At 37.9% G+C, this 21924-nt stretch overlaps 1 long non-coding RNA gene across 2 annotated transcripts; it reads left to right on the top strand.

Moving 5' to 3' along the window:
- Positions 1–1818: 1818 nt before the first annotated feature.
- On the top strand, positions 1819–21373 carry LOC132133731 (uncharacterized). 2 transcript variants are annotated; one of them, XR_009429216.1, is made up of 3 exons: positions 1819–1907; positions 6366–6479; positions 20859–21373. It is a non-coding gene; the product is annotated as an uncharacterized LOC132133731 (long non-coding RNA). The 2 variants fall into 2 exon arrangements; XR_009429217.1 differs by lacking the exon at positions 20859–21373 and adding an exon at positions 6913–6999.
- The last annotated feature ends 551 nt before the right edge of the window (positions 21374–21924 follow it).

Raw genomic sequence — 21924 nt, 5'->3', positions numbered from 1 at the left:
AAAGCTGTGTGTTTGTATAAAACAATCCCAGCATTAAGAAGTTTTAACTTTAAACCATTGCTTTTGGCCAGAATATGGGTCCTTAATCCATAATAGGGGTTTCTTATGTGAAAATGTCCGTCCCCTGTTGTCCTTTCACATCAAAATCCACTAACATAATCATAGCTGTTTTAGACTTTGTCTTGTAAACAGTGCTTGCTCTTTGCATATTTCTCTCCCGATTCAGACAAGATTACTTTTTTAACACACAACTTTTCACTTCACAAGATGTTCATTTTTGTATTAATTATTGTAATGTTTTTATCAGCTGTTTGGACACTCATTCTGACGGCACCCATTCACTGCAGAGTATCCACTGGTTAACAAATGATGTAATGCTAAATTTCTCCAAATCTGTTCAGATGGGAAATAAATTAATCTTAACATGTCTGTTTAGTCTTTGTAAGGACTGCATATTCCACTTTGTGTGCTTTATCTAACAAAACCATCATTTGGAAGAAAAATGAACTGCAATAAACCCTTTAAGGTGACGCAAACCCACTTAGGTGGTCTTAATCCATCTGTCAGGGTTTATTTTGCGATAACAACTGGGTCACTTTAATTGTCCTTTACTTGAACATTAATTCTCCACAGTGTTTTTGAGTCTTTTCAGCTATTCATTATGACGCTCCTGTGAGAAGCCCCCTCTTGTGTTTTCTGTTAGTGACATATGTGTAACCCCCTTCTAGTGCACACATGAAAGGGAAAGACCACCAGGCTATTGTGTTTATTGTTCAGGGAGCTTGGTGCATTGGGTTTTCTCAGTCTGGGTTACCATCAGCATTGTGTTGCACCTGATGCCCCCTTTGCACTTACATCTGAACATTGTTTATGGCTTAACAGGCCATTGCAATAGAGCCTGTGTGAAAGCAGATAGAGCAGCCATATTTGTATTCCATGTTGATTCAGCTGACACGGTTGTGTTACAAATGGGGATTCACAGGTGGTTCCCACTGCTTGTTAGCGGCTGATTGCCACGTGTTGGTTTGCCTTTCATATCAAAACCGCTGTGAAAAGTGTGCCATGATTTGCAGGGCTCTCTCAGCCATTTAAGGATTTTAAAGGATTTCACTTACCAAGAGTCGTTTATAGTGATCATAAAAAGATTTTATGTTGGATATAGAAAGATTTTAAGATCTTATTAATCTGCACTACTTTTCATGTCTTGGAAGTAACACTTTTGAAAGTTTTCATCATTCATTCTTGATCTGCCCTTTTTTTTAATGTAGTCAGGTTGATTTATTCATACTAAATTAATTATTTTTGTAATTATATTTAATTATATTTATTAATATCTTGAAATTTATAATTATATTGCTACATAAAGCACTTTTATATCCTATTATTTTGTTTATATTATATTATTCTATATTATACCAAATTAAGTAATTATATATTTTTACTAATATTTTGAAAATGTATATTAACTTTGCCACATAATTATTTTTTATATTATAGCCCATTCTTATATTATATTATATTATATTATATTATATTATATTATATTATATTATATTATATTATATTATATTATATTATATTATATTATATTATATTATATTATATTATATTATATTATATTATATTAAATAGTATTATATTAAATGTAAAATATTGCCTATAATTGCCTATAATAATTTCTATAATTGCAAAAATGCAATTGATATAAGGTAATAAATAAATAAAAACAGAAGGGCATTTGCCATATGCAGCTGAAACGTCGTGTTGCATTGTGTCATTCAGATATTTCCAGAGCTTTGCAGAAGATGCTGTATTCATATGGCTCCGTGTCAAGTGGTCGTCTTTACTGGAAAGGAAGGCAGGTCCTCTCTGGTGTCCAGCGAGAGAGCCGTTGCTTGGTTACGCAGGTGAATCTCTATGTTCCTGGGACAGAGAGGAATATTCTGTTCTAATTAACCAATTAAACACCATACAAGCTCCACCAAGCACTGGCTTAAGATATGAAATCTTCATAGTTGCAGAATGGGGGAATTATTTCGCAGTACTTTATACTCTTGTTTCAGATGAATGAAGTATTATGTAGTGAATGTAATCATTCATGCTAAATGACATCAAAAGGGGTGTTGCCATTTGGTTGCTAAGGTGTTCTGAATGTTAATGTGCAGTTGCTAGAGTGCTGCTAAAAACATTTCTCCTCAAAAAATGTGATGCATCAACAGTATCTGTGGAACAAACAGTGCGGCACGAGTTACGTAAATTTATATTCGCTAAGCTAGTCAGCTGGGTTCACCAGCTAAAGCAAACATGTTGTAATCTCCTTGTGCCAGGCACAGCACTAGATAACTCAAAGTGTCTGATTAGGGAGCCAGGTATTGAATTGTCCTCTCCTCGGAGATGGCATTCTCGGCAGGAATGTTCTGTCTGGCTAGTCACGGTAAGATCAGTGGGTTTAAAATCAGGAGATGAGATGAACACCACAAGAACATCCAGAACAACTGCATGTTTCCGTGCTTGTTACTGAAGTCCCAGTTACAACAGAACAGAACAATCACCATGACGTCAGTACCTTTAAAGCTTCGGCTTTGTATTTTCCCAGAAAGAAAAGAAAACGCAGATAGTGTGTGAGCTAATGCTAACAACAGGAAAAGTGAGTCTTATCTAAGCCTCGACAGGAGAATGTTGTAGTAAAGCTGATAAGCATGTGGTTCTGACGTGGATATTAACCAGTTTTAGCACCAAACGTGATGTCTACATGATGATTTAATGCATAGCAACACCTCTGTTTTCGGAAAACAAGACAATTAGCTTGTCACTTGTCCACCTCATTAATAAATGAACATATCGTGTGGCTCATATTTTCATCCGGTTAATAGCTATCGGTTATCCGTGTTATTGTGTTTCACTGTCAGTCACATCTGGCTGTATTTGCACTCTATGAGAGTCAACATGGACTGCAATTGACAACTGGCAAATTTACTTCCTGTTCTCTCAAATGGCCATGACATCATGCTGTATACAACAATACAGCTTACTGTTGATTCAAGAGCAGATCACTTTGATATCAGGACAAGATGGTGAATCTTGAGTGAATGAGTGACCGTTTCAGATGCCACTTTATTTGTATGTTTAATGAATTGTGGTTTTTCCTAAATTAACTTTTGGAATAGCACTTCCTTCAGTGAATAAAGTAAACCAGTCATTTACAGTAATGCCTGTGTGTTTGTTTATCTTTGTTAGCCTCCTTCCATGCGATTCCAACAATGGAGATGATACAAAGCACACTTTCCTTATAGTCTGTTTGTATTTTGACAGACTCTTGGCTTGGCTTTCCAATTGCACAGCTAGTTTATGTTTGAGGTGGCTATGTTTGTTTTGATCGTGGCCGAGAGATTATTTGAGATCTGTTCAGTAAGTCTTGTGACATGGTGAGGTCACAGTTTGTTTTCATTTCTCCTGGATAGAAAGACGAGGATGAAAATGAGGAAACAAATACTACTGTACATTTTAAAGGGATAGTTCACCTAAAAATGAAATGAAAATGTTCCAAACCTGTTCCGTTTTTGGGTGAACTTGGGTGTTTGAAAAAAAAAAGTTGTGCTTACTGTAATACTTTGTGAGGTATTGTGTGAGATTTGAAATTTATGGCTTTGCAAATGTGCCAAAAAAGTCCAATCACTATGAAAAATGACATCACACCTCTTCTCAGCAAGCTGCTTGATTTGATGTACATTCATGTCCAAACAGACTGGGACAGGTTATGCACTGAAGGTTAATATTTAGGGTTAGGTATGGTTGACCAAAACCTTTAAAGTAAAATAGTAATATAGTGATTCTTGTCGATAATAATCAGATTGAATGCCATTGAAAACATTTATTTTCCATTACTGGGGATCTTGAAAAAATTGCCATCCAATTATGCAAAATATATCAGTAGCCTACTCTGAAAACCATATCACAGCACACACAGACGGATTGACTTTTTCTTCAGTTGTGTATCTTCCTTTTGTATCAGAAATGTAAAACGAAAGTTCCCTAAACAGTCTGTTTACACAGTTCTTGTAAGCTGTAATAATTTGAGTGCTTGTGCTGGGAAAGGGCTGCAATGCAAACCATGGATTTCCCCAATGCAACTGTTTCAAAAGCACAGAAATCACGAGGTACTGCTTGCATTAATATAATCAGTGTACACAGTAAAAAAAAAAAAATCTGTTAAATTGTATTAATTTTCTTCCTGCTTCTACTAAACAGCATGAAACATTACACAGGCATGACTTTTACAAACACTTACATTTTGTGGGCTAGGTTCTTCTGTTGGGGCAGATTTGGATGTCTTTCAAAATCCTAACATCTGACCTCAGCTGTGAGCCTCTGTAGGCCCTGCTACCCATCAAGGGAGAAGTGAGACCTTGCAATTTAACATCAATTTATTTGCCTGTCGTGTGTGTTTACAGTACATTTGGAGTTAATTGAACTTGTTTGCCTTCTGTATATAGAGTCAGTGTGTCTTGGTCATTGAACGTAATCAGCAGGTCACGGTTATGAGAGTAGCTTCATGTTCCTGCGTCACAGCATGGGAAAATGAATCGGCTCAGTCATGCACAATGCCCATTTGAGCTTCATGTGGCTTCCACATGGCAACCTGACCCTGGCTCTCCATCTTTTCACTGGTCCTTGCTCTCAAGGTAACCACTTGCATAGATGTTCTTATACTCCCATGAAGCTTGCATGGATGTCCCTCCTTAAAAACACCCGACTAATTCTAGGAACATTCATTGGCTGACTTAGACTAATATATATGCTAATTTGACACAATCAGTATTGTATAACGCACTACAGTATATAATATATATCCTGTATATATCACATCACTGTGCATTTCCTAGGGCATTCTGGGTGGTTGACTGCGTTGCTATGTGCTAATTGCTAATTGAGGTTGCAAAAGGTTTTTATGTATTTTATGGGTGGTTGCCAGGGTGTTGCTATGCAGTTGCTGAGGTGTTTGCACAGCAGGTTTAGCACATTTTTGTGCTATTGCTTTGTTGTTCTGGGTGGTTAACAGGGCATTGATATGATGCTGCTAGGCTGTTCTGAATATTTTAGTGCATTTTTATGCAACTGGTAGAACACTGATTTGTGGTTGCTAAATGGTTTTGTGTGTTTTTTTTGTGGTTTGCCAAGGTGTTATGCAGTTGCTTTTTTAAGACATTGGTATTCAGTTGCCATGGTGTTCTGGAGGGTTGACGGGTTGATATGCAGTTGTTAAGGTGTATGGTCTTTGGTTTTGTATGGTTTTCTGGATGGTTGCCAGTTGTTGTGCAGTTGTTATGGTATTGGGGGTGGTTCACGGGACATAAAATAACTAAGGTGTTTTAAATGTTTACAGCAAATTGCTAAATGCTTGCTAGTGCATTATGAGTGGTTGTTTGGGCATTGGTAGGTTTTTGTTGGGGTATTCTAGGTGGTTGCTAAATAGGGCTGCAAAGAGGTGGAAAAATTCTGATAAATTTCTGGAAACACTCTTTCTAGAATTTTTTGGAAACTTTCAGAAAATGATAGCCTCTTTGCAACCCTGTTGCTAAGTGGTTGTTCTTCCTTCAATGTAAGTCATGGATGACAAAGATTAGCTTGAATCTGATTAATAACTGGGCTTTAAATATTCTCATTTGTCTCAGTTCGCAACCTAATACTTTTTGCACCAAGCATCTGCCGTTATTAACACCTTGTCATTTACAGTTCAGTACATTTCACTTTGCACTCTGGTAAACCTTTCATAACCTGATTCATATAATTGATTTTGCTTGGGGGTCACAATGTTCCTCTGTCGTGTTTATGACTTGATGACATGCTGACCACATGAAAAAAGAAATTGATATTCCCAACCGTTCGGAAGCTAAGCTTTGAAGAGGTAAGTGTACTCTCCTATCTCTACAGTTCTGACCTCATAAATATCTTATTTCAGCTTGCCAGTATCTTTCATTATTGCAGGTGTGAAAGACTCTATGACAACTCATTTCGCCCCTTCATTCAAGTGCTCGGTTCACGCATATGCATATCAGGGTCTCCACAACTGTCAGGCATGTCTGAAAGTGAGTTTTGATTGAGTAATTAGTAGATCTGTGCGGCACGAGTCGCAAACGGTTTCAGTTGGTTCAGTCTTATTTGGTGAACTGGTTCAACTAGTTCAAAAGGATGATTTGTTCAAAAACCGGACCTCTCTCTGGACTGTTTGCCTATGGATTTGCCAATGGATTACGGGTTGATAAAACTGTAAATATTGTTGATTTATGATGTTTCACATCATAAGACTTCAATATATCGTCAGGATCCATGGGTATTAATTTTGTGTTCCCCTTTTTTATTCTCAGATATGGGCAGCCGCTGACTTTTTATCAATCACCAAGGACCACAGTTTCAGCTAAAAATCTTCTTTGCTGATCTACTCAAGAAAACAAGTCACCTAAGTCTTGGATGGCCTGAGGGTGAGTAAATTAACATCAAATGTTCATTTTTGAGTCAACTATCAATTAAAGGAATAGCTCCCTTCCCTTTACAATGCTCTGAATTAACTGGTTCTTCATTTAAAGTACTGTACTAAGAGATCATTAGGTTTGCTGGGCACATATAAGTCTGGCACATACTGGATCCATCTGGAGACGAATGCAGCTGGCCTGGGTTATGTAGTCACTGTAATCCTGACACAGACGTGTCCACACACACATACACACGCTATGGTGAGCAACCAAGACTGTCTCTGCACTTAACAACTATGACAAGTTGCTGATTACAGTTAAGATCTATTTATAGCTATGTAAACAGGATACACCTTTTAGACATGATGCATGTAAGAACACATATGAATGCAGATGTGAAGCTTTTGACAATTCTTTTTTTGGAAGCCTGTGATGTCCACAGAGAACAAGCATGCAGGCCTAAGGCTGATTCTTTAACTACAAACGTGTTACGGTCCACCATGAAAAAAAAAGTGAAGACTGTTTTAAACACAATGTTTCTTTTTAAGAATAAATAGTAAAAATAATGGTTCTGGTCTATATTTTTTATGTTGTTTTGTTGAGATTTGTTCATAGCATTTTAGAGTTAAATTAACACTTATGTTCTTCATGGATTAATATGCCATAAAAACAAATATTTTCAGTTATCAAGTGTCTAATTAAATCATAATTAAATAAGATTAATAATAAGATTAATGGTTATGATTGATCAGATTTTTTAAATGTTGTTTTTATGATTATTTATTTTATAGTTCATTTATCTTTTATCTTTTTTATGGATAAATTAATATGCCATAAAAAGTCAGGGCTGTCGCGCTGTTTTGTGTTTATTTGGTTATTAAAGTTTTATTTAAATGTCAGCCGGTTCCCGCCTCTGTCTTCCTGTGATTGTGAAGTTTTTATATTGTTACACTGGTGCTGAAACCCGGGAGGAAAGAGGGACGCGCTGCCGGAGATCCCTCGTCGCTGTGGTGAGTCCGCGGTGCCATCGAGCAGGACAAAGGAGTCTGCCGCCATGGACGCTCGAGGCTGTTGACTAGAGCGAGTTCATCCGTCCCCCCGGCAACTCACTCCAGCCCACTGCCTAAAGCTTCAAGAACCACTACGCACAGACGTATGCAAGACATGGGTTTTAGCTGTCACATTCCTTGTGTCAAGCCACTCTTGAACAACAGACAGCGTCAAAAGACAAAAAGGACTGGACTGCTGCTGAGTGGTCCAAATGTGCTTTGATGAAAGTAAATTTTGCATTTCCTTTGGAAATCAGGGTCCCAGAGTCTGGAGGAAGAGAGGAGAGGCACACAATCCACGTTGCCTGAGGTCCAGTGTAAAGTGTCCACAGTCAGTGATGGTTTGCGGTGCCACGTCATCTGCTGGTGTTGGTCCACTGTGTTTTCTGAGGTCCAAGGTCAACGCAGCCGTATAACAGGAAGTTTTAGAGCACTTCATGCTTCCTGCTGCTGACCAACTTTATGGAGATGCAGATTTCATTTTCCAACAGGACTTGGCACCTGCACACAGTGCCAAAGCTTCCAGTACCTGGTTTCAGGACCATGTTATCCCTGTTCTTAATTGGCCAGCAAACTCGCCTGACCTTAACCCCATAGAAAATCTATGGGGTATTGTGAAGAGGAAGATGCGATATGCCAGACTCAAGAATGCAGAAAAGCTGAAGGCCACTATCAGAGCAACCTGGGCTCTCATAACACCTGAGCAGTGCCACAGACTGATCGACTCCACGCCACGCCACATTGCTGCAGTAATTCAGGCAAAAGCAGCCCCAACTAAGTATTGAGTGCTGTACATGCTCATACTTTTCAGTTGGCCAAGATTTCTAAAAATCCTTTCTTTGTATTGGTCCTAAGTAATTTTCTATAATCTATAATATACTGAATTTGTGATTTTCCTTAGTTGTCAGATATAATCATCAAATTTAAAGAAATATACATTTGAAATATGTGTGTCTGTGTATAACGAATGAATATAATATAAAAAAGATTCACTTCTTGAATGGAATTAGTGAAATAAATCAACTTTTTGATGATATTTAAATTATATGATTAACTTTTTTTTCCCCAGTCACCAGTGATACCATGTATGTGAGGGATATTGCGGATATGATCATGGATATGACCTCACATTTTCCTCCCTATATAATTAGCTCATTGTTTCTTTGTTCAGATGAACTCATTGGCTTTTTGGTGATTGAACCTATGGATCAGGGCAAATCAACTATGCCTCCAGGCCACATCAGAGCAGAACAGGTGCCTGCTGGTGCCCTACTAAATTATTGGGCAGCATATTACATAATCAATTCTTAATAGCCATTAGACAGACTGCAAACAGCACCTTCTGGAGGCCCAGGGATCTGCTCTGTCACTGACGATTATATGACATGGAAAGTCAGCTAAATTCCTGGATGACGGGAAACTCCATCAATGTTGATTCAGGGCTGACAAATAGAGAGCACTAAGATTACAGTAAGATCTGAAGTAAACACTTTGTTTGTGATTATATTTCTATTTGAGCAGCAAGGCTCAACAAAAATAAATAATGTTTAAATAAAAATATAAATTAAACAAGCAGTCATAATCCCGATTTCTATCCCCTTTATTTAATTCAAAACACCAGACAGTAGCAATCCCAGGGAGTTGAAAACTGACGCAGTTCATCAATAAAGCACACAGAGCAAGAAAATCGTCCCACATTAGCATTAAAAAAGCACCTTTGTGTCCGAATGTCTTTTCTCTTTCTCTCATCCATGGCAACACAGAAAGGCTGGAAAGGTTGGGAGAAAAAAAATGAGATCCTGCCTTTCACCTGAAAGGGGCTTTTATCCACACACCCACATTGACCATAAATATCAGCTGGGCTTTTTCCCAGATTTTATTTTATTTTAGCATATATTATATCAAAATATTATCATATATATTTATTTATGAGTGCATATGAACTACTGACCAGCTAAGCACTATATATGCAATGTTATGTAATAATTGACACGTTGACTGAAGCTACTGTAAACTGTTATAAATAATCTGTGTTGACATAGCTATCTATAGTTAGTTGTTTTACAGTTAATGATTTTTTTATTCCTGGCATTAGTCTTTCTGAATGTCATGCTTGCCATCTGTTGACCACGGCGGTTTCTTATGTCAGATCACTTTCATTAAGCCACTCTGGAGTATCAGATAAATATCATAAATGTAAATGAATCCAGAGAGATCCGTGTAGCAATGGGCATAAGGCTGTATAAGATATAAAATTGCTATATCTTAATGATATTTCCTTATTCAGATACTTTAATTTGATTGCACACTGATGGACCAGCGTCTGCTGCTCATTCAGGCTCACTTCCAGGCCCTGGTTTCATTCATGCATTTATGCATCAGCGCATACCAATGCCAAACCATCAGCCCTGCATGTGCCACAGCCCTCACGTGAGACTGGCACATGCACAAGATGATCATTTTCCAAGCCGTAATCACTGACAAACACCATATGCTGAATACTTTAGAAGTTACCTCCCTATGACCAGGCGTTCTGTCTATCTTTAGTCGATGTAAGAAAGACCCTATCTAGGATTAACCCACACAAGGCTGCGGGTCGTGACGACATACCTGGCCATGTACTGAGAGACTGTGTTAAACAGCTTACAGATATCTTCTACACCTCGCTGAGCCAGGCAGTCGTTCTCACATGTCTCAAATCCACAACCATGATGCACTGCGCTTTTGAGTACCGCAGAAACTGGGGTAATTCTGCACCACCTACTGTCAGAAAGTGAAATTACATTTTTATTCAACCCATCTGCAGTTTTTTTAAGCATTGGTCATTAATGCCAAACAATCATCATTAATGTGAAAAGGTAGTATTACAAGTGTTAGATTTTGGTGTATTATTTATCCCTGCAGACATGAATCATACTGTAATCACGCTAATTGTTGCAAAAAAGTGTGCTATAATTTTCTACACAAATTATTTCTGTCTAGTGGATGACAAAAACAAGTAAAACACCCTAGAACACACCCAGAACAACGTATTGACTACATAACAACAACATTAGTAGACAAGTAAAAAAAAAAAATGTAACAAACCAATATGCAACAACAAGTTTATTATTATAGTTGCTTAGCATAAACTAATTGGTTTAGTGACACTAAAGGCCCTCAAAGTGGCCTTAGAATAATGATTAGCTTTGCTAACATTGTTTAGCGCCCTTGATCTTCTCCAAAAAGCTGTAGGGGGGAAATTTTGTCCTACAGTGAAAGGATTTGAAGTGGTTTTCTCTGAAACACTCAACACTAAATTGTGTTCTCATGCGTCAAAAGCTAATGGAGAAAAGCTGAATGAACGCTAGTTTTTAGCACCAATAATCTCAATAGGTGCTAATGTGGTTTTCAGACTGCTACCTCTGAATGTAAAATTCAAGAGGACTTATAAGTGGGTTAAGTATGGTTGGTATCACTATGTGATTTCAGGCTGGTGAAATTCATGAATTCAGAACAACCTAACTTTAGATTTGAGGGACATTTATGATGTATTAAAACCTTGAGGGCTCAATGAAATTATGCTTGAGTTCTCTAGAAGGAAGAATAAGTGATTTTTCCTGCCCCCTGGTCTATTAGAATCTTTTTTTTTTTTTTTTTTTGCTAGCATATGATCGAAAGGTCTACAATTCTAAGAAAATGTTATTTCATAGTAAATTACCTACAAAAGTCAAGTGTTTTCAGTGACTGCCAAAATGCATTATACTGTAGAATAGGTTTTATAATAATGTTCTCAATACTTGAGTGGAGATATGCTTTTCTATGTCAGCAGCGACCCCTAGATGACTCCAATGGAACTTAATTCAAAAAGACATTTTTGGGACGATATGTCCAAGTATCAAGTATCAGTATGGTTTAGCTGTGGTCTTTCTTGATCAACACTGAGGGTTCTTAATCATGTAATAATTAGGACAACATTGTGACGTTCTACTCTGAGCTGTTCATGTGACATCATGTTATTATGAATAATTATATGAATAATTATACAGAACAGGTCTCAGTTATCTCACATGACATACTGCTGATCTGTAGTTTTGGTGTGAAGGTGGGATAAGTGTGCATTTTTTGTGCATAAAGTGATTTAAATTTATGTAAATACCTGATGTGTACAAAGGAAATTGTTCTGTTCTTGAATAACTTCCAAGTTTGAACATATAGACCCGGTTCCACAGAGAAGGCTTAGATTAAGCCAGGACTAGGACTTTGTTAGTTAAATTAGGATATTTAAATGGCTTTTATGAAAATCCAAGACAATGGCACTGATATATTTGAAGACATGTTGAATGTATTTTGAGGTAAGCCAGCTCGAACATGCATTTTAGTCTGGGACTAGCCTTAAACTTTGTCTGTGAAACTGGGGTATGTTTAAATAGCTATGCTCTCTTATCACAGTTATGAGGGCCATACTTACACTTCCAAAGCATCTCTTCCATTTCTTCTTCCTTCCAAAACAAGATAGCCATTAAAAGGGCTGTGAACCTAAATAGAACAGAAGTATATCCATCCGTTTTTGTATTTATACCGTTGATTAACTTATACTTAACCATGTCAAAATAACAGTGGTTGTTAAATTACTGCACTCACCATATTAGCACCTTTGTCTCTCCTCCGCTGGAAGCACATTTGCTGTGTGAGTAAAACTAAATGAACACTCCTCACATTACTCTCCTTATTTTTTATGGATTTTCATAGTAGTATATGTATTACATCTTCACCTGGTTCAAAAATAGATGCACTGGGCAGAGAATTATATTCAGTCCAGTGTTTCATTGTTCCTGCACCATGCAGAAAAACTGTATTTACAGGCATTTATGCTTGACTTATTTTTATACTCAAGCCCATCTTAGGAAGGAAGCAGATGAAATCATATCATGTCCTTCTGATCTGTCACCCACTCCACTTTAATCAAGAAGATGGTCAAACCACAGCTAAAGAAAGTGCTCGAATAACATAAGTATCATTGAAGCTTGAGTGGAAGCTATTATTGGAGATGTCAGGAATAAACCGGGGAAAGATGTGCCGACGACATCCAGACATTTGTTTCACAATAGCGTGGTATAAAATAGCCTTTCTCAGCATAATCAGGTGCTCAGAGAGGCAAAGAGAGGCTCACGGTGGGGCCGCAGCAGGTGAAGAGCTTTAAAGTGTTGTTGCTAGAGCTCCCGCTGTGAATTCTTCCTTATTTTACCCTCTATGGTTTTTCAAACCGACACACTGATTTTTTTGTACAGTGTGCCGGCTAATGTACATGATTCATGGAACTCACTGTATTACATAATGCCAGTTCTATAACTGGTTTTAATATTGTGAGTATAATTTTCTTTGAAAAGGCCACAGCAGTTAGGGTCAAATGTGTAAAACGATGCAAGTAGGTTTAAACAATAGAGAATCGGATCAAAACCAAGGAGAAAGCTTTCTGTGAGCCTTAGTGTTGGGCTGTTTGTTTGAAGCTCAAGGTGTCTTAATGATAATTGTGGTGACTCATGGGTAATGTGAAATGATCCAGAAAACCTTTTATGGTGTGGGATGTTGTTTTTAGTAAAAGAGCCGTGCTATCTTAAATGGCCCTTAATGTTTTTGCATTCAACTCATAGATTTCTGAATTCAGGTATGCAGCTGTATTTTTATAGTGGGTTGAAATGCACACACATAATAATAATACAAATATTTTAGCTTGTCCAAAATCATTTTTAAAAAAATGTACACCTTTTTTTTCATACCATGAAAGTCAGTGGGGTCCAAAATGGTTTTGGGCCCCTTTGACTTTCATTGTATGGATAAAAACAGTACAAGTATTCACCAGAATATCATCTTTTGTGTTCTGCAGAAGAAAGAAAATCAAACTGATTTAGAATGACATGAGGGGAGTAAATTATGTCAAAGTTTTTATTTTTGCAAGAACTATCCCTTTAAAATTCTGTTTCTTCTCTTAAATATAGGTAATACAACACTAATGTGAGCACAACAAACAATACAGTAGGCTGAATGTTGCATAATAAAGAAAGTAAACTGTTTCTTACAGATTCTTTTGTTTTATAGGCTACTGTATATGTATAGCCTGCTCTGTGAATCACTGTGTGGGAGAAGAAGCTTATTGCATGAGACAACTAGCCAAAACACACACCCACCCACCTACCATCGAAGCCATCGTTGTGACTACGCTTTCAGCAAAAGACACAACAAGGGGGAGGAATCCATGCCACACTCATCTGAAAAGTCTTTTTAGTTGCAGCAATTAACGTCATTTAGACCATACTGAGAACACAATACTCAATCCTGCTCTTTCAAATGAGGAAGGCTTTCACTCACATGAATACAAGGAGCTACAGTGGTTTCTCCTATGCAAGTCATTAAAAACTATATAAAAAAAGCATATACACACATGGTGGTTTATTGAGTTATTGAGTCACTTAAGTACTTTACACAAGTATCAAAGCCTTAACGGGATTTTATTTTACAATTTAATTGAATTTTAAAACGTTTTGTTGAAATTGAGTTCGATATTTTTAAACTTGACATTGCCATGTTATTTAAAGGGTTAGTACCAGTAAAGGTTTAAAATAAAAATGTTTCAAAACCATATGACTTTATTTCTTCTGTGAAACACACACACAAAGATGTTCTGAAAAACATATTATATAAGTAGTTGAAAACAATGAGTCTTCTCGTCTGATTTATTTCTTTTGATTACAAGTCTCAACATTACAGGTGCCTCCGTGTGGGCACGTGATGATGATCCAGAAAAGCACTTCAAGAAACAGTTGTTTGGTCCCCTACACCTTCGAAGCTCTCACTCTGGAGGGTAAACCCTTTGAAGGGATTAGGGCATAGCTATGAGTATAGGGTTTGTCCACTGAATGAATGAATGAAAATGAATGAGCAAATTCTTGTGCACACCATTTTGTAGGAATTCTGCATTACACTCTCTTAGCATAGGTATACTTTAGTGGCTAGCTGTTCTGTTACATTGGCTGTACATGCGTCATTTGAGGTGCATCATGGCATTGAATGAGTGCACTTATCAAACAAATAAATTGAGAGATTATTTGTTCTTAACTGATCAGTTATGCAACACGTAATGCAAATTAGAAAATCAAAATATTATAATATACAACAGCCACAGTCTCTAGAAGAGGTTTGGATAAGTGAAATTTACATTCTTTGTGGTTGAATTAGCAGTCTGGTTGAGGTGACTTCTTCCACTGGTTGTGCTGGTAAAAATGCAGTGGGGAATAGCACAGGAATCTGTTTTAATAACCTTGAAGACAAAGCGCTATAGGACTCTGATCTCCTGGAGTACCAAAAGGCCCTAAAATCTTTGTGCAGACGTGGCTCTGGAGTAGGTGTAGAAGGTCCTTAGTCTGGAACATGCAGTCAAAAGTACCTTGAAGTGAAGGTTTGCTCGCTGGAGCTTAACCTTGTTGCAAATGTCTTGCCTCTCTGGGCTAGAGACCAAGAACTTGTTCAATCTGCTTTGTCTCTCTAAAATGGAGGCTCAGGGTGTGCTACATCTGTTGTTGTCTTACTGGACAAAGACTCAGAACCCAGGGTATCTCTTTCCTTGCAGGCTGGAGGCTCAGAACATGGTCGTAGCTGATGCTGCCTCAAAAACTGGAGACACAGAACTTGGTATCTGTTATTGTCTCTCTGGACGGGTGACTCAGAACGTTGAATGTATCAGTTGATGTCTCTCTCCTTTCAAGTCTGAGACTCAGAACAAGCTGTTTCTGTTAGTATCTCCCACCACACAGGCTGGAGACTATGAATGTTGGTGATCTGTTTCTGTCTCTCCCCTTACAGGACTGAGACTCAGAACTGTGTATCCGCTATTGTCTCTCTGGACGGGAGTCTCAGAACAAGGAGTGTCTTTTGGAAGGGTACCTTTATTCCTTTCCGGTGAGGGGACATGGGAAGAAGGAGGCGGGAACCGGCGGACAATCAAATAAAGACTTTAATAACAAAATAAACACAAAACAGCGCAACAGCCCCTCGCGGATGACTATCGCGCACAAATAAAAAGCAAACACAAACTAAATCCCAGGCCTGGTCCTCTCTCGTCCTTAGCTGTCGTCGCTCCAGTTTTATATCCTTCCATCTCCTCCGTGGGACTCGAGACCGGTGGGTCGAACAGGTGTCGCTCATCTCCAATCACTCCTGCGGCCTCGCTCTGTTCCCACGTCTATCGGCCCCGCCCCCACTCGTCACATCCACATCCTTCCCAGGCTTGGTACCCTGGCCCAATAAGAGATGTCTGACTGCTGACTGCATTTTTGTCTAATGGTGTGGGACAGTTTGCTTATGTTAGTCCACCAAGATCCAATCAAAATGTAGCAAACTTTTGTCCACTGTTGTGGTCAGAGAGGGGCCCCGCCATAAACTGGGCCCTGGAATGTGCTATTCACTACACTGTACAAATTAGTTTTACACTACAATTATGGCCCTTTAATGACCCGTATTACCTTTTTGAAGCTTGAGAGATCTTTAAATCTCTTCATTTTTGTCTACAGAAGAAAGCCATATAGATTTGCAATCACATTAGGGTGTTTATACGATGCACATTTTTCATTTTGAGGAGCACTGTCCCTTTAAGTAGTACAATTTTCTAGCTGTTACTTCTACCTGTGAATAACATAAGATTTCCGCCACATATTCATACAAAAACCCTAAGTAATTGATCATTCTTGATGAATGATAGCTGTAGAAAAGAACATTGAAGTGTGTTCCAAACAGGTTAGAAATAAAGTAAAAATTAATGCATGAATTGGGGAAAGATTAAAAACAGTATTATAGTTGTTGGGCCCACTTGTTGCACCAGTGGGCCCAACATATTGGGTTATTAGGAAATGGAAGCTATATCAAACCTCCCAGACTTGTGAGAGTGCCACAGAGAGGCCAACAATATATTTGAAGAAGCTCCAGAGTTCAGGAGCCGAGAGCAGAATAAAGGTGCAGCAGTCAAGCATGTCAAGAGCTCTGCATAACATCTGAGGATGGCACAAAAGAAGCCATGACTTTAAAAGAACCATGTTGAAGCCTTGGAAAAATGATGAAACAGCCTCTGAATTTTTTTTGCAAGGCACTGTGTATTGCTTGTTTTATTTTCAAGTGCAAGATATTTGTCTACCATTATAAAGTACTGTGGCAGTACCAAGGCACTGTGATAAAATCTGATATCATGCAAGCCCAGATCTGCTAATTTAATCATTCCACAAGGCAATGCATGAGACAGAGCATCCCTACAACATTGCTAGTTTTTAAAGTATTCTGTCTGGTTTCTAGATTATTGCTAGATGGTTGCTAAGGTTTTCTTAGTGGTTCTTATGTTTTAGGTAAAGGGTACCTAGTCTTGCTCCTGGAGGGCCACTTCTAGGACATTGCTTGGTTGGTTGGTAGAGCATTAAGCTCTTCTGGAGCTGAACTAGTGGTGTATGTTTGTACAAGCCCTTGTTTGACATCATGAGACATACTGTAGTCTCAGGTCAGATGCAAGAGCTCTGATGAACAGAACAACATTGAAATATTGAGCCCTTCAGTGCGAGAACCTAAATGTGGAAAGTCAGTCTGTATAAAAACATTTATTGAATTAATCATACATTGAATTTGGTTTAAAGGCAGGGTAGGTAAAAAAAATGTATAAAAAACCTTTTTTCCAAATTTGTTTAAACTTTATTTATATATCAATACATAATTAAAATGTAAGTACTCTGAAAAAGAAAGTATAAAAATCGAGTGACTGTAGACCTCTCACGACTGTTTTAAAGACAGCTCATTATTTCCATTCACTCCACCCCCTCCCTTCTGGGCTCCTTCCAAAGCCTCTACTATGGCTCGCTAAGTAATGTTATGTTAGCTATATTACGCAGCTACGTGTGCTAATGACACATGCTTCATGAAAAAAATATGTATGATCAAAATACAAAAAGAAAGATTTACCTGTCCAGCAGAAATAAAGCCATCAAGGAGTCACTTTTTAGCCCCTTGAGTTCCCTCAGTTCTCGCCATCGCTGGAAAGCCACGCCGATTTTAACTCGCGTTTTATTTCTTTGTTTATCCAAAGACTTTTTGTTCATTGCCTTTTCTTGTACTGTTACTGTCTTCCTTTTTTGCCTGGTTTGTCTTCACTAACTGCATAGGCTGGTACTGTGAATTTTGCTTGCTGTTTCGCTGCCATTGTTTTGGTATTCCTAGGATCCGTGCCTGTTGAATCAAACGTGCTGTTTCCTCAAATCAAACGTGCACGCGCAAGTGGGCAGGTCATGTGTGGCAAAAGGGTGGTTGCCATGGTTGTGAGAGAGTGACAGTCGCCTAAGCCAATCCTATGTTTCGTCCCGAAATGGAAATAATGAGCTGTGTTTAATACAGATTAAACGGTCTAGAGTCACTCGATTTTTATACTCTTTTTATCAGAGTACTTACATTTTAATTATGCATTGATATATATATAGAAAGTTTAAACAAATTTGGAAGAAAGTTGTTTATACATGTATAACCTACCCTGCCTTTAACAGCATGAGAGTTAATAATGAATATCTGGCCTGTCTGGTCTGGAGAGGATCTTTCATAACCTGCTCAGGCAAATCAGGGGAACTACTCCTGTAAATGTCACAGTTTAATAAAGGTTATGCCACCAATGTAGGGCAGTCTACACCCTCTCTAAGCTGACTTACACCTACGTGTTCATTAGTCATATTTTGACAGGCTCATCTTATCTTTTTAGTGGTGCTTTGTTATGGAAGAAAAAAACAATTAATAGATAATTGCAACTTAATTTCTTGTAAGTTCAACGTTATCTCACAATTGTATCTTCATATCTCACAAGTACAAATGGAATGCACCAACGTTTACCCTATTTTTTTACTCCATTTTACTCTAAGGCTGAAACGCACTTTGATAGATTGCTTATACTTATGTTAATTGATTGTAACACACCTCCAAAATTATCAATGCATATCAATACCCTGGCAACAACAAAAACTTCTTAGTGCCATGGTCATTGCTAGGTTGTGGCTAGATAGTTGCTAAGCTGTTTTGAGTAGTTCCTGTGGTTTTTAAGATGTCCTTGCTCATTGTTAGGATATTGTTACTTGTTTTTAATGTATTCTGTTGGTTTTCTGAAGATATTCTGAATGCTATTAGGACGTTGCTAGGTGGTTAAGAACATCTGAGTGGTTGCTCGGGTGGTTACTAAATTGTTTGTTGAGGTTGCTGAAAAGTTGTTCAATTGTTCTGTGTGGGGGCTAAGGTAGCGAGTTTTACAAGGACAAGCACCACTAACATGTTTCCTACTGATGCAAATATCTATTTTTTTTTTTTTTTTTTTACTTGTGCTACTCAAACGTTGAATATTTGGTTCATGTCGGCCTTTCAAAGACATCTGACGTTGGTTGCTGTCTTGTGCAAGTCCTCTGCTAGCACAAGGCCCTTTCATGCTGACTCAGGTTTTATGTAAAGTGTCTTTTGAAGTGCTAAACCAATCAATTCACCTTGCCTGAGAGGGTTTCCGCTTCAAAATGGCACGTAGTGTTGTGGAAAAATACTGCCTGCAATTAACAGTGTTGAATATTCCACTGTGCCGTCCTGAATCGTGATACAAATGTGGTTGTTTTTTCATCTCGGCACCCTTTCAGACACATAACGAACAATTGCTTTTGATGAAAAACATTAAAGAAGACAAAATGAAAGCTAGAAAAGTTTGTCAAAATAAACTTTGAATGTCGAAAAATATATATATTTCATGTCTGAGTGATGTTCAAGTAGTATGTAGTTTGATGAGAGATTTTGGATTTTGAAAGCCATGTCATTGCTGTTCTGGGCAGTTAGATACTCTAAGTACTCTAAGTGGATGTTGCTAGGGTGTTCTGGCCGGACAAAGGTCTTTGCTAGACAGTTGCTAAGGTGTTCTGTATCATTGCTAGGATGTCACTTGTTACAAGGATGTTCTGACAGGTTGCTTGGGTATTGTTAGTTACTTGAGTGTATTGGGTGGTTTCTAAGGTATTGTGAGTGTTTTTTAGGACTGCTAGGTGGTTACTAAGGTGTTCTGTGTTGTAGCTAATGTGTTCTGGATGATTGCTTCTCTTGTGGTTGCAAGGTTGATTTGTAAATGCATTTCTGTTGATGTAATCAGACGTGGCAGGCCAACCAGCTCAGATTTTCTTTTGATTGAAACAATGAAAATTCAGATTTTCTTTAATGAATATATAGTTATATATGTGTGTTAAAAACACATCTCTGCATGCTTACCTGCTCAACGCTCATTTGATTCCTGCCTTTAAAGTCACAATCCACATGCCGTGTGGGTGTGCTTTGTAGATCTCGTAGCATGGGGCTGTTTGTACACATGTCACTCTCTAATGGTGGAAGCAGTGACAAGTTGGATGTGTGTGTGTGTGTGTGTGTGTGTGTGTGTGTGACAGGTACCTGTAGAGACATCCTACAGGTTGACAGCTCACTGTAGCCCCTGGCATCTGAACAGCTCATAGAGGGGTAAACTGTGCCACGTGCGCTTCATTTCTAGTCTTAATTGCCCTGCATGCTGTCAACAACAAGGCTCATAAGGAGCATGTCGCCTGCCTATGAAAAGAGATCCAGCTCATGTTCTGTCTCATTATTTTGAAACAATATCCCTGACTGACAGTAAACAGCATGAAATAAGTTCATAGATTTGATTTTATTCAAAACAAACCTTAAGTATTAAACTTTGGTGTGCAACTTGTCCTCGTTCGTGCCACGGACTTTAATGAAACTTCAAATTGTGCAGCCTGGTGGGCTATAAGGATCAATCTGATATTGATAATCTACTCTGACATGCAGTTTAGGGTAATACAACTGTCCTGTTATCATAATGATATAATAAAAATATTTATTAAAATTAATAAACCTATTTTTAAATCTTAAATACTATTTTAACAAAACTACATATATAAACAAAAATCTTAATTAACCCACATTAATTCAAAACATTTTAAAAATGTGTTCCTCAAATCAAACTCATGCGTTGTGACTAACAAGACTAGGACCATGAAAAAATAAAAATAAAATTGCTTTAGAGACAATTTTCACTTAGATATAACATACTGTACATGCTATTCGCTCTTAACTAACTATTTTTGATATTCTTGATTTTGATGACAACTGTGACATATAGAGTACTTGTCTTGCTGTTGTATTATACAGTATTTTATCCTATTGTTTCATACATATTAAAAGCCAGTTGAGTTCTTACAGAAGAACAAAGACAGTGAGACTCATTATGATCGTGTGACATGTTCTTCATCTCTTATACTCTATTTTCTTCCAGTCACAGACAACATTCAAAAATCAACCAGACGTCATCCATGGCAATGGTGCCTGTCTAATCATATCTGAGGTTCAGATGCTGGTCACATCTGGGTCAACATCTTCCATGTTACCATTCCCAGTTGCAGGTCTGTCATGATTTTCTGAATGCATGTGTGTGTCGACACACGTTTGAGAGCACCGCCTCAGGCACGACAGCTATTTCCAGCTTTCCAGAAATAAGCTTTTCCAACCGGACGCAACTTTTAACCTTTTAAATGTTAAAAGTAACTAGTATTGCCTGTGTTCGGAAACACAGCGGCTAAAACGGATGCAGCGGCGTGATAAGAATCAAAAAAGTGATGCAACTAATTCAACCTGGGAGCTTTGCCTGAAACCAAAAGCATGCATAACAAATGAACAGAGCTCTACAACAGAAGCATAAAGCTAAACGAGAGGCAAGACAAGCCAACAAAGTATATTTCAGAGGAGAACAGGGACATTTATCAATTTTTTTTCTAGCAAATATAGGTTCATTATGTGATTATCTGTGATATACATATATAAGTTTTTTTTGTATTTGTAGGTCTAGTTAAATGCTTGTGCAGAGGTTTTGGTTTCTCAGTTAATAGAGAATAAAATAGATGTTTTGCGCACAACAGACAGAATTAATTTATAATGACAAGAAGGTGGTGACCACTAAAGTATGAGCGAGTGCTGTCCTCTACTGGTGTCCATCACCTGCTGTTTAGAGCTCAGATTAAAAGATTATTCAAATCATTCACTTATTTACTTCAGGTAAAGGTTAGGCTATGTCCCCCAATTTTTTATTGCTCATTAAAATGTGGACACAAGATATTTTGAAGATTGTTTCTGCTGTTTATGTCCACATAAAACAACATTGACTAGCCTATCACTGTAAGAAAAAAAATGTGTGGATCCTCTACAGTGAATGGGTGCCGTGGTTTAAAGTTGAAAACACCATTATTAGTTTATGTATTACATCTTTTTGTTTCACATCACATTAATAGATGGACTGGAGTGGTGTGGGTTATCGTGATGTTTTTATCAGCTGTTTGGACTCTCAT

This window comes from Carassius carassius, chromosome 50, assembly GCF_963082965.1.
Source record: "Carassius carassius chromosome 50, fCarCar2.1, whole genome shotgun sequence".
In the NCBI taxonomy this organism is placed as follows: Eukaryota; Metazoa; Chordata; class Actinopteri; order Cypriniformes; family Cyprinidae; genus Carassius; species Carassius carassius.
The sequence above is the reverse complement of the archived record's forward strand: the minus strand, read 5'-3'. Positions and strand labels throughout refer to the sequence as shown.